General features: G+C 36.4%; 1 protein-coding gene across 1 annotated transcript in view; it reads right to left on the bottom strand.

The window, feature by feature from the left end:
• Positions 1-14027, bottom strand: part of LOC131677029 (uncharacterized) — a 441434-nt gene that overhangs the window by 73438 nt on the left and 353969 nt on the right. The gene's annotated exons all lie outside the window — the stretch shown is intronic.

Here is a 14027-nt window from a genome sequence, read left to right as displayed (position 1 = left end):
ATTCTAGGTCCACTGGGAAGGTGAGAATATTTTAGGTTCACTGGGAAGGTGAGAATATTTTAGGTCCACTGGGAAGGTGAGTGATGCCATCACATGTTTCAACTAATGAGTTTAAGTAGCCTTTTCAAAGTAATTTATTAAAATTTAATCAATTTTAATCGATTTTTCGTTAATTTCTTGAAAATCCTTATAGTTAACTTCATCATTTTAATAATCCAGATTGTTAGGTTTGAAGAGCTGCATAATTCGCTCTTTGATATGATACACTTACCTCTTCTTATTTTCATGAGTTTGGGTTATTCAACTTGGATATTTTTATCTCATTTTCACTAATACCAGCTCTAATTGAAAAAGTATGGCACTTATTGTATTTTTTTTTCTTTTTATTCGAAAACCAGGAAAATTCTACAGAGAAAAATGTATTAATACCTTTCAGTTCAGTGAATTTAGTATTCTTTTAGAAGTAAATTAGTTAGTGCTATTATTAGCATTTTCGTTAATTTTCTTAAAATTGTAAATAATAAACATCGCCATTATTATCATGGAAATAATGCATCTCAGCAGGTTTTACAATTCCTCTTTTGACTCCATTCAATTATCTCTTTTTGTTTCGGCGCAAAATCGTTTTTATCACATCGTTTTATGTGCAAAAATAACGATTTCAAACCCACTACATTTGTGGCGAGATCATTCTGTGTTAACTATTAAATAGCAGCAAAATAAAAAGAGATATAGACATAGTGTCAAATCAAAAGTTATAGAGAACATTAAGGGGCATCAAATGAACAATAGTAACGATAAATTTTGTTGATTAATAATTAAAATAATTAAAAAACTCTTATAAAAACGCAAATTTTGAGTTATTTCGTTAGAAAAAAAATCATTTAGTACACTTAACTAAAAGATATTTGTACATAGACTGGTAGGACATTTTCTAAGCTTTCCAATGAAATCTTGTAAATAACGATATAAAGCATATTTTTAGATTAAAGTCTTTTAAGCACTTGCAAGTCAGTTACAGGAAAAGTACAGTAATGAAATTACAAAGAAATGAGACGAGATAGGAATATGACGTCCAAGAACAAATTATGAATCGTCCTAAAACCCAACTTTTGGATAATGGATATTGCTATAATCATACTTCATTATTTCGAGAAACTTAGCAAAAACCTCCTCAAAAACACTAATTTTTAACTACTTTACAGCTAAAAGGTAATTAAAACTAATTAACTAAAAAATATTAGAACACCATTTTTTTCACCTGTTGAATGGAACTAAAAGATTTAAAATACAAAGTATACTTTTAAAGTTAGAGGTATTTTAAGACAAATAAGTTTTTTACATAAAACGTTCAATAACCCTGTAACAGTTGAGATTTGGTGGTATGTGTAGAACAATTTTTTTCTCCAAATATAACAGTCTATCACCCCCTGAGAGGTTCTTAACCATGAACCAAACACCCTGTATAATGAATCATTCGTAGTTCTACGGAAACGTTTTTTTTATTACGAGTTTTTCATAAAAAATACGAAACCACTTTCGTAGGCGTATTACGAATCTGGTTCATTATTCAAATACATTGTTTAAGGAAATACACGAAAGTCTTTCTAATATTTACGAGCATCCGTCGTAATATGAACGATTTTTTCCGAAGAATTTCTAAAAAAATATACACAAAAAAATCACATCGCTGTAAGAATTTGTTCGTAAATATTCCCAAAATAGGTTATTCCGTGGATTCAAACAGTTCCGTGCATTGTAAAGAGAAGATTTCTTTCCTTTCTCGAGCTAAAAACATGGCGACTTGATGAACGAATATTTTCGTAATTTTAAATATTTAGTAACTTGTACAAAATTCATCGTAGAAAACGAAACTATTTTTCGAGGTAGAAATGGAATGTTTCGTTATTTTTAATGCTTGTGCACGAATATTTCGATAACCACGTATAATCGACCTTAACGGATTTGAACCAAATTTGGAGGATTTTTTCATCTAGGGCCAATATATAAAAACTCAAATTTTTGTGTCAATTGAACCACCCCTCGGGTCATGGGAACGCTCCCTGTTTTGGCAAATTGCCAAAACCCTTGATTTTCTTTTAATCATATCTCCGGTTCTATTTATTCTAGAATCAAACCACAAGATGACTTTTGAAGAAATTTTTTCAAGGAATCTAGAAAAAATATTATTTTTTGCCGGCAGTGCTGCCAACTATGCGATTTTTTCAGTTAAATGTTTAAAGTTAATTTTTCTCTCAACACATACATTTTAATTTTGAAAATTTTAATGCCATCGCATTCCTCAGACATTTTTACATAAAGAACACTTATCATCCCAATATAATATGAGCGCATCCTGAGATACACCGTTTTGAATAGAAAAAAACCGCCATTTCCCATATAAAATCGCGAGCACACAACACTAAAAAACCAACTTGCGTATTCTGAGTTCAAGCATAATTTTTCGTGAAGTACACGAGAAATGATGAAAAACTACGTTTTTGGTTTGCTTCTAGCAGATCAGGGTCGATTTTTATGACCGTTTGAAGATTTTCTCAATTTTGGCCAATATAAAAAAATGGGAGTTTTTCCATTCAAAACGGTATATCTCAGGATGCGCTCATATTATATTGAGATGATAGTTGTTTTTTATGTAAAAATGCCTGAGGAACGCGATGGCATTAAAATTTTCAAAATTAAAATGTATATATTGAGAGAAAAATTACCTTTAAATATTTAACTGAAAAAATCGCATAGTTGGCAGCACTGCCGGCAAAAACCAATATTTTTTCTAGACTCCTTGAACAATTTTCTTCAAAAGCCAACTTGCGGTTTGATTCTATAGTAAAAAAACCGGAGATATGATCAAAAGAAAATTAAAGGTTTTGGCAATTTGCCAAATTAACAATGAACACAAAAATTTGGGCTTTTATATATTGGCCCTAGATGAACAATTCCTCCAAATTTGGTTCAAATCCGTGAAGGTCGATTTCAAGTTTCCATCTTTTTTTGATCACTTCGCGTGGAATGACTCTTATAGTAAATTGTTTAGCGTTAATCATGGTTTTGCTAGAGAATCTCCGCACTCTTGTTTTTTGGGGCTGTGCCAACGTAAGGACTCGATTCGCACTCACAAAAACGCGACGCGAGACATTACACAACACTTATTGTCCTTACTAACTTAGAAGTTAGTAAGGACAATAAGTGATGTGTTCTGTCTCGAGTCGCGTTTTTGTGAGTGTGAATCCCCGCACTATTAACAAAAAATTCTACGAGGGTGCATGAAACTTTCGTAAATATTTTCCATAAATATCACGAACAAAAAATATCACAATCATTCGAGTACTCCATAGTGCTGAACACTTTAAAATGAAATCGATTTTGCCAGATCAATCTTTTTCATGTAAACAATCGATGCTACCAAACATCGATTCTAAAAGATCGTGCGAAAAAATATGCGAAAATGTTGTTTGGTGAACGAAAATGAATTCGTACGGCTAATGAAATATTTGTGCTATTTACAAACATTCAGTAAAATAACAAAACATTTCTGTTCAGTCACGAAAAATAGATTCGTTGTCCACAATGAATTTAGTGCAATTTATACTGAATATTTGAAATTACGAAAATTTTCATTCATCAAGTCGCCGAACGAAAACAGCTATTTAAAATGCTCAAAAATGCTTCATTGCAGAGAATAACGAGTGATTTCTTGTAATGTATAATGAATTTCGTTCTATTTGTGAATTTATTTTATCAGTGTACTCGTCGGATTCAGGGTACAGTAAATTGTATGTTAGATTCAATCAATCTCTCAATGGAAAATTTAAATTAGACATCACTCTTCTAAAATACAATAGGCAATAAACACAATAAGCTAGAAATACACCACAGATAACAAAAAGTAAATATCCTCTTTCCACGATTACCCACCATAAGGCCCGAATACATACAACCGTTAGAGTAGTACACGTATTTGTTTTTCCACCTTTAACAATCGAGCCTAAACATAAAAGATGCCAGCACAGCTACCGTAACGGCACCTAAAAATCCATCAGATCATTTCGGGTATGAGAAACTTGACTGAACTCCAGAGCAGCAGTGCTTCTGTCATCATTTCCATTTCTACAACGTTCGTTCTGCTCGAACACCCGTCCAGGAGGCCCTACAAAAACCAACAGGAGCAATGAGCAAAGTCACACATAGCAAAACAAACACATTAAGTTTAAGTATGCATGAGCGTTTTCAATTTAATTTCGGGCAAAATGTGACTTGGCAAGAAGCAGGCAAGAAAACTAGCATGGCTTTTCCCGGGCGGAACCTTGCTGCTCTGCTGAGTAGGAGCAAGTTTCGAGAGTAGAAAAAAGCAGTTCTATTTTATTTACCTGGCTCAACCCGACCCTCGTCGTTCATTTCGACATTTTTTGTCAGGTTCCTATCCCGAATTGCCCCGTAAAAAAGTATGGAAGCCCCTCAGAGGAAAATTATATACATATTCACCAGAGCTTTCAATTCTTCGGCCGTGGCAGAGTCCGTAGAGTTGGAAGCATTTCTGCAATGCGGATAGCTGGTTGCTCTGGGTTGGTCCTGCCAGGGGGCGCGCACATACACACACACCGGGAATTTTTCGGTTGCTCCTTTGCCTTTTTAGAACTGGGAAGAATAACAACATCGGCGGCATGCCAACGACTCCCAGCGCTATCTAATAGTTGTCGTGAGAAAATTTCCTTAGCTGCAAGGTTTATGCGATACGTCGAAGGTCTATCTGGCCAGGAACAACTTTGGTGTTATGGAGATGAACAGGGAAATGCCTGGTTCGCAGGCGATTTGAAAATGTGCTTACCTGTTCGGGCTGGGATTCCTGTCGGTATAACATCACAAGTGAAAAACTCTAACAACGCGGAAGAATTTCGAAAGTTTGAAAATTAATGCGAACGATAAAACTTGAAATCATTTATTGTTCTCTATCACGTATGCGAAATAAATCTGTTTAGGAGATTTGATAGGCGCACTCTCAAACGAATTAACGCTGTTGGTGCAACGGTGCCATTCTCAAATTATGATCATTAGATTATTTTAGCTGGAAATACTATATTTCAATTTCACAAAGCACATTTGCTAGGCACCGAAATACAAAATCAATGCCTGTGGAATTAATAAGAAAATTCCAAAAGGACGTATGTAGCAACGAGTGATTCTCTCTGCATAAAAATTTATATGCAATTCAGTTTGTTTGTGATTCAGTCGTAATAGTTTTATATTAATTATCTGAGGACAAGAAGAATAAGTGAAAATATTGAAAAGTTGCGGAAATAGGAACGTTTCACCATTTTTGTAGCATCTGTGGAGACCACGATATCATTGTAATCAAATGATCTGGAGTCAAGTTATTAAACTAATTGTGAAGAGTTTTTCATGGCAGTACCATTACTTGATCAATTAACACGCTAGACATCTTATGTCACTGACAAGAGACATCGATAAATTTTTCTTCGAGTCTGTATCTTTTCAAATTAAAGTGAGAAAAACATTGAATATGAAGGTTTTAGGTCATATATAAATTTGTGTGAAGGTTATAGTAAATATTTTCATGATAAATTTTTGTACATGACGTACATTTTTGATGCAGAACTACGTCATTGTTTTCGATACACTGTGCAAATTCAACATAAATGATATGTAACGAAAAGTGGTTTGGTTTTGAGCGATTATAATTCAGTCATTTCAAGATTAATTTTCGAAATGTTTGCGCCTATCGTTCAGAAATTCTTCCAAGAAACCATTCCCTTAGATAGTTTTTTGCTATTATGGCATTGAAAATTGTAATAATGTATAACATTTTAAATACCAAGCATTTCTATACAGAAGGTTGCGCATCCCAACCCAGAGCCGACCGATTTTGGCATCCAACATGCCATGCTTCCATGAATGACGTCATCATCAACCGTTCAAGGAATAGCATTGCTCGAAGCAACAGCAGCAGCAACCAGCCATATACAAACACGACACTGCACTGCGTGTTTATCTAAAAATCGCCTCCAACAGTAATGAAAATGCTACTCCCATCCATACCAGTGCCTGTTCAGAATCACGCAGTGTGAATTGGGGATGTCCGACTTTTCCAATTAATCGATTAGTAGCTAATCGACTATTTTTACATCGCTATTAATCGTAATCGATTAAAACCAAGAAATAATCGATGAATCGAAATAATCGAGTAGTTTAAAAGTTTTTCTGAGAGCAGTTCCAGCCCAGTAAAAAAATGCGGACGAACATGGTCAGGCGATTTAAACAGTTTGACGTTTAACTCAACTCGCCTGTGCCAATTGCCCCTAGGAACAAATGTAATTTGCGAAGGCGATTTAAAGGCAATTTCAATACTTAAACAAGCGGCTGAAATGGACATGGTTGTTTTTTTGCGTTTTTCAAACATGGCGGTTCATGTTTGGCTTAAGATTAAAATTGTTTTTTAACAATTGGCGCGTTCTCGCTTGTATTTTGTTTGTCTAGTGCACTTCACTTAGCCAACCAATGTGGGAAATTGTGGAATCGTGTGTAAGTATAGTGGAACAAGATTTCTGACCTAAAGTCTTAATGAAAGTCAGATTGTGGTTAGGATTGTGGAAAGTTTTGGGGTGCAATATCAATTTCACCGTTGATTCTTCCTATAGTTTGGTGGTGATTACCTAGTATACTGATAAGTTTATGTGAGTAGATAATGAATCCGAAAATAAGTATTATTTGTAATATTTTTTATTTTCATTAGGCAATTAAAGGGAATTAAATGACGCGTTTCCTGGGCGATTTGGGGGCGATTTTTGGACGGGTAGAGCGGCAAAAAATGACGGCGGCAAATCGCCCAAATGTTGCATTTGAAATAGCCCCCTAATTGCCAGCAATTTGCTGGCAAATTGAAGGGCAATTAGCGCATCCGAGTTGGCAAATAGCCCCCCGTTAGCCAGCAAAATTGCCCTTTTTGACTGGGGTCCCAGAAATCAAAAACGTCCATCTCGACCGTTAAAGTTGTGTAAAAGTTAGCGTCTTATTTGAAAGTGATTGGAATATCACTGTCAGGTGCGCTAGTGAACTTGATTGAATTCGCAGCTGATCGCATAGAGATTGAAAACAATAAGCTTGTAGCGATATAATGATATGGCAGCGCTACTGTTTTAACGGATAGTCATTCAAATATTTACACAAATATTAAAAATTTATTTGTACGAACATGGATGTTTTCTGTAGCTAGGATTTTGTTATTGTTCAGCGATTGTGATTATGACGATCGTTCAATTCGGTATGTAGTAGAATTTTTGTGAATGGCTGACGCTGGCTTCACATTATTCTACCTACTTCTTTAGACTATTCGGGGTCCTGGGTACTATTGATATAAGGAGCCCCTTTTATTGAATAGGTAAAAACAGCTTTCGAGAATGAGTATGATCCAAAACTGATTCCCAGCATTAAGAAACATCTTCTATCTCATGCAGGCATTGTAATTCTCTCTCACTCACGCGAGAAGAAGCTTATCCGATGTCCAACTTTTCCGAGATAAGATGGTTCGCAAAATTCTCCATCTCCACAAATAGCGTGAGAATGATTTTCCGGATAAAATTTATTTGACTTTTTCCTTCTAACCGGAGAAGGTGATAAAATTTTAATTTCGTGGAAATCAATAAAAACAATTCACTTAAGTACAAAGAAAAGCGGCAAAGAAATATGATAGAATTGTTTTTTCGTGTTTTGGAATAACGACAGGAAAGCAGCGAGCGTAAAAACGATACCGTGATAAACTCATTCACTCATTCTCCGGCTGTTTTATTTATCCGGAGAAGTTGTGTGAGTGCCTATAACTTTTCGTGTGAAAATGTGAGTTTTTATTGTCGCAGTAGCAAACTATCCGGGCGCATTTACTCATATGAGCGATAAATGCAATGCCTGATCTCATGCCATGCTGAGACACTCTTTCATGTTTGAGCCAAATCAGTCAACCGCGTTGAACATATTTAACAAAATATAGAGTGGTATTCAAAATATATGGAGAACAAAGACTATTCCAGATTTTCACAACCTGGTGTTGCTGATGTCCATATATCGTCGAAAAAGATAGATAATCTGAGTGCATCTTAAAAAGATATTTGTTTTCCTGACCGATCTGACCGGTAGTGGCAATCATCCAAACACACTATATGCATACCAACTACGCTATAGTCTTCCCAGACGGTGTAATCTGAGCATCCAAGCAGTATTCCACTTCGTTTACAGATGGCCGAATTTTATATACTAATAACAGTATCCCTATTCAACAAACTGTTGTGTCGAATACAGCCATAACATGATCACTATTCGATATTAGAAGAGGTCAATACTGTAGTTGTCGCGTAAAGTTTGTTGAAAATTACTTTTAAAACGAAACATAAAAATTACTCGAATCTATCAGTATAATCGGTATCATTCCCTTCAACGCCAGTAATGTAAAACAGTCAGAATTTAAGAGATGCCGAGTGCCCATAAACGGAGGTTTTGAATTTAGCAAGGGAAAACAGTGTGAGGCATACTTTGAATATTTATAAAAATATTTACGCAACCAAATGGCCAAGGTTCTTCAAATATATTCAAAATGCACGCACATTTGTCATGACCTATTCAGTCAAATCTAGAGTAAAGCTAGGGTAGATACGTGGAGACACTTTCACACGGGCTCTATTTAACTCCTTTTTTGGGATTTCATAAACGTTTACCTTCATAACGGCTTTTTTTGTACGGCAGTGTGGTACAAAAATAATAGAATTGGTTCTGTACCAGTCTAAGACTGACCGGGCAGAGTGAAACATGCCTAATTCGTCCAAAAAGTGTCGAGTATTCATAAGACCTCAAGTAATTACATTTTGACGCTTCCAGGTGGATTTGTCCGTTGAAATACCAAGATGCGATTGAGAAATGGATAGTTTGCCACATCCGCAGTTCGCTTGCCAAGCAAGGTTTTTTGTTGGTTGGCTAAGGTCCGGTTACTTTCAAACTTTGTACACGTGGTGTACCAAACGTTGCATTGTTATTGAAAATAAATTGAAACTTGTACTGATTCGAGCGCGACATTTTTTTAAAATAGTCATTAGAATGATTTTATATTAATGATAGGTGTGGGCTCCCAAAATCCCGGGGTCCCTGGCCTTGACCCAGTGTGCTCACGCGTAAAAACGGTACTGCTTCTACCAAGTTTAATTTGAAGAACCCTTTACCAGAATTCATAGAGCTCTTAGATATAGTATCTGCTGGAAAACGCATATAGTGTATCTAAACCTCTTCTTCTTTTCAGACCGTTTGTTGCCGGTACTGTTTTAAGCCTTTCCTTGCTTGAACTCAAGACAACCTAAGAGTTATTATAGAGCAAATCCGGCGCGAATGCCAACGTTCAATTCGTAATCCCGCGATAGATCTAATCTTTCCAACGGATTTGTTCAAATTATTCAAAGATATCATCGTGAATGTAAAACGTATATATGAAAATGTAAGTTTATGGTGATTCAAAGCCCCCTAGAAATGAAGTTAAAAGTTACAATTGGGAGCACAATATGGATATTTTGAATGTATTAAAAACAGTAACCGACCAATAATCGACGCTAACTGATTATCCGATAATCGTTAAATGCGTTAATCGATTAATAATTAATCGATTAGTTTTCATAATAATCGATTAGTTCGATTAATCGAGAACTAATCGGACATCCCCAAGTGTGATAAACGTGGCATGCGTACCCGGCACCAGGGTCTACGCGTTATTTTAGACACCAGTGCAAACAGTGGAGCCGAGCATTTTTAGCTCCGGGGTACTCCACATGCGGAAAAGATTTTTTGCTCGGTTGCATTAGAGATGGGCAAAACACTTCACTTCAAAGAACTATTCCCTAATGAATAGTCCTGCAAAGGAACTAGTTCACATAAAGCGTTCTTCTGTTTAGCTGATGTTTTACTTGTATACTATAACAGGATCCATCAGTTGGCTTGTTCTTCCAAAACAAAAAACCTTTTATTTGTTGACCCTCGTTGAAAGTAACACATCATTGTTGCCAGTATGTTAGTTTTCACTGCACTTAACCCTTTTCCGCTTATGGTGTCTTTAGAGCATCATATCTTTAAACAGTTTCCACAAGATTTGTTTACAAAAATAAGTAAGCTTGATAACTGGGGTTATCATTTTTCATTTGAGCACTCACGAGTGTTAGCATTCTTAGTAAAACTGAAGTTATTGCAATTGAATTGATTGGATTCTGTTGAAGCAGTGCTGCCAAGGACAGTTTCGTTAAAGGTGAAAAGTTAAGTTTTGATACAACTTCATCGTTTTTTTTGTTGGAAATGATACAGCCTATCAATTTGGACTGTTTCTGAATATCTTTTCTATGCAATTGGAGTATTGTAAATATTCTAGGAGAATTGTATTGAGCATTGGAATATAAAAATTAAGCAGCTTGTAGCACATATCTTGATCGAAATAGGTTTTTCGTGTTTCGTGGCCCAAACTGTTCTGAGGAAAAATAGCATTGAAACCCTATACACGGTAGAAAAAAACTTGTATACATTAAAAAAATATAATTATAATAAACTACTGGTACATTCCCTTCCTGCTGGAAAGCAGCGCACATGTTTCCAGTTCATAAAAAAGGAAACAAATCGAACATTGACAATTATCGGGGAATCTCGTGTTTAAGTGCTGTATCAAAACTGTTCGAGCTGGTTGTGTTAGATCCTATTTTCTTTCACTGCAAACACCACATTGCAGATGACCAACACGGTTTCATGCCTAGACGATCGACAACGACAAACCTGCTCTCGTTCACAACATATGTAATGGATGGATTCGCCGACGGATTGCAAACCGATGCTATTTATATGGATCTATCTGCGGCCTTCGACAAAATCAACCATGATATCGCAATAGCGAAGCTGGACAAACTCGGCATTCATGGACAACTTCTGCGCTGGTTTCGTTCCTACCTCGATGGAACGCAACTCCAAATCAGCATTAAGGACTGTCTATCTGCACCATTCTTCGCTACATCCGGCATACCACAAGGAAGCCATCTCGGTCCAGTAATATTCCTCCTCTACTTTAATGACGTCAATTTCACATTACAAGGACCCCGCCTTTCTTTCGCCGACGACATGAAAATTTTTCAACAAATACGGGATAAAACCGATGCCGAGCTTCTTCAGAGGGATCTGGACAGCTTTAGCACATGGTGTGATCAAAACAGAATGGTTTTAAACCCGAGCAAATGCTCAATCGTTACGTTCACGCGGAAACGCCAACCGACTCAGTTTAACTACCATTTCTTCGGCTCGAGCATTCCAAGACACTCTCACATCAAAGATCTCGGAGTCATAATGGATTCGGCATTAACATTCAAACCACATACGTCATACATCGTGGATAAGGCATCACGACAGCTTGGGTTCATCTTCCGAATAGCGAAAAACTTCAGGGACGTATATTGTCTTAAATCGCTTTACTGCGCGTTGGTCCGCTCAACGTTAGAATATTGTTCAGCTGTTTGGAATCCGTACTACCAGAACGGGATTGACAGAATCGAGGCTGTCCAACGCAGGTTCATACGCTTCGCCCTTCGTCATCTCCCATGGCGAAACAGATTTCAGCTGCCGAGCTATGAAAACCGTTGCCAGCTAATACACCTCGATACACTCAGCATTCGGAGGGACTGCTCTCGAGCCCAGTTCGTCTCGGACTTACTCTCTGCCAGAGTGGATTGCCCTACAATCCTCGGACGTCTGGATCTTCAAGCCCGCGTTCGAGCTCTACGTAATAACTCCCTTCTGCGAGTTCCGTTCAGGAGAACCAACTATGGTTGCCAGAGCGCTATAACCGGACTCCAACGAATTTTTAACAGTGTGGCGATGGCCTTCGACTTCAACCGGACGCGGAATGCTATAAAAGCGAAAATGTTGTCAATTTTAAAATGTAATTAGTTTAAGCAACCACCATTGGGGCCAAGGGGCTTGTTGGTGAAGGTAATAAACATAAACATAAACATAAAAAATATATAATATCTGACGATTCTGACAACACTTTTAGGCAGTCCATTACACAATGGCACGACTTAAAACAAAAGATGAACTAAAGTTAAAACTTGAGTCAAATAGGTCGGCTTTGTGAAACTTTGGTACGCTGAATTAGTTTTTGATATTAAAAATCATTTTATATTCATCAGGGTGTCTCAAACAAATCAGTTTTTTTCGAAACTGTTCTTAAAATTTTTAAATATTGTTTTTAGTGCGCTTAATCATTTTTGATATCAGCGCTTGTTAAAAAACTCTCATTGTACATTAGGGTGGCTCAAAAAAAATTATACTATTGTGAAAGTTCATAAGCTTTTTTAAAGAAATTTTTGCATACTGAATTCATTTTTGGTAATTAAATATATTAGAAATTAACTGCACTACTTATTAGAGTGGCTCAATAGTGACTATTTTGTCTTTGCGAGTATAATGAACTTGGCGATAGCAATTATGGTGAACTGAATTTATTTTCAATTTTAGAACAAATTGATTTACATCTCATTGTGGTGCTGCAGAAATGATTATTTAGTTTTCACGGACCCAATAAGATGAGTTTGAATAATTTTGGAACGGGTCTTATCCGCGGTCTACTTGATTTGAAAATTACATTTTCTTTATTTTTAATTTATTTTTTGAAAACTTTTGAACGTCCTATTGGAATGTTTAACTACATTCACCAATTATCAGGATGGTTTCCGATTTTGCAGGTATCTTTTTAGGGGGTGTAAAGGTTTTAGCGTGAAAAAAAAACAGTTTTTCGCGAATTTTTTTTAAACTGCGTGAAGCAAATTGATCAAAGCTTTCGTACATTACAGTGTATCATTTCAATAACATAATATAATTTTTCCATGCAAAAATATTGACAAATGACTCGGTGACGAAGCTTTTTGTAGAACGGCTCTGGAAAAACATGATTTGCGGTGTTACCTGCCATTCAAAAACTACTCAACTGATTGTTTCCAAATTTTGCATACGCATTCTATGTAAAAAATACTTAACCACTATGTTGAGTTTTTGAGATAAATTTGCAATTAACCCTTGTGAAGGCAAGCTAAAATCCTAATATTAAAGGGCAAGCCGGGCCTCTCAGACCCGTTTAAATTCAAACCCCTTTCTGCATTTCTCATATAGAAAGGTTATGCAATCGGTCGAAATTTCGACTTTTTAACCGAGACCCGCAAGGGCCAAATCTCTTATACCATTCGACTCAGTTCGTCGAGATCGTAAAATGTCTGTATGTGTGTGTGTACGTATGGATGTATGTATGTGGCAAACAATCTCACCGATTTTTCTCAGAGATGGCTGGACCGATTTGCACAAATTTAGTCTCAAATAAAAGGTACAGCCTTCCCATCGCTATTGATTTTTTTATTGATCCGACTTTCGGTTCTAGAGTTACGGGTTGAAGAGTACGATCACATAGCAAGTTTCCATATAAACTGGTATTACCATGATGTCCAAATGATGCAATATATATTAAAATATGTGCAACATTTCTTGGCTTTGCATGTCTAAAGGGCGAATTATTGCGACACATTCAACAGGGCATAACTTTTTTACCATTGGGTAAAAATCAACCAAATTTTGCACACTTTCTCATTGATGTGTATTGTTTACATGCTGTCAAACTCGAAGTCGTGTTTTTCGATTCAACGAAAATGGAGGTGAACCAACGCGAGTCGAGAGAACAAATTCTTTCCAAACACCTGGAATTTCCTGACCTGTGGCACCGGCAGTTGGGGAAAATCAGCCCGGGGACAACTTGACAGCTCCCATATATTGAACTCATAAGCAAATTTTGTGGTGATTTGGTGATGTCATGGCGGCTCGAATGGAGCAAAATTTGAAAAAGGCGCATCCCATTTACTATTTTCCATATCTAAAAAATAATCAATTTAAGCATTTCTTTCATCAAATTTATTTCGCTGTTCACATTAGAAATGATACAGCCTATCAAT

This window comes from Topomyia yanbarensis, chromosome 1, assembly GCF_030247195.1.
Source record: "Topomyia yanbarensis strain Yona2022 chromosome 1, ASM3024719v1, whole genome shotgun sequence".
Taxonomy (NCBI): Eukaryota; Metazoa; Arthropoda; class Insecta; order Diptera; family Culicidae; genus Topomyia; species Topomyia yanbarensis.
This window is presented reverse-complemented; position numbering and strand designations above follow the sequence as displayed.